Source organism: Eimeria mitis, genomic scaffold (assembly GCF_000499745.2).
Source record: "Eimeria mitis Houghton genomic scaffold, Emh_scaff2226, whole genome shotgun sequence".
NCBI lineage: Eukaryota > Apicomplexa > Conoidasida > Eucoccidiorida > Eimeriidae > Eimeria > Eimeria mitis.
This window is the reverse complement of record NW_013570554.1, coordinates 4,581-4,867: the sequence shown is the minus strand read 5'-3', so window position 1 is coordinate 4,867 and position 287 is coordinate 4,581. Positions and strand designations below refer to the sequence as shown.

The following is a 287-nucleotide window of genomic DNA, read 5'->3' as shown; positions in this document are numbered from 1 at the left end:
CTAAACCCTAAACCCTAAACCCTAATCCTAAACCCTAAACCCTAATCCTAAACCCTAAACCCTAAACCCTTGACAAAATATCACAGACCCCCAAGAATATTCCCCTGAAGTGCATTTTCTGCTGCTAGTGAGGCTGCTACGTTGCTGCTGCTGCTGCTGCTGCTGCTAGTGTTGCTGCTGCTGCTGCTGTTGCTGCTGCTGCTGCTAGTGTTGCTGCAGCTGTTTGCTGTTTGTGTATGAATGCGAACTTGGGTTCTTTGCTGCTTCTCGACGCATGATCTCCTCCT

At 48.8% G+C, this 287-nt stretch overlaps 1 protein-coding gene across 1 annotated transcript in view; it reads right to left on the bottom strand.

The window, feature by feature from the left end:
* The window catches only part of EMH_0050590 (uncharacterized protein), a gene marked incomplete at both ends in the record, with an annotated part of 8,151 nt that overhangs the window by 4,404 nt on the left and 3,460 nt on the right, over positions 1 to 287 (bottom strand). The window lies entirely within an intron of this gene.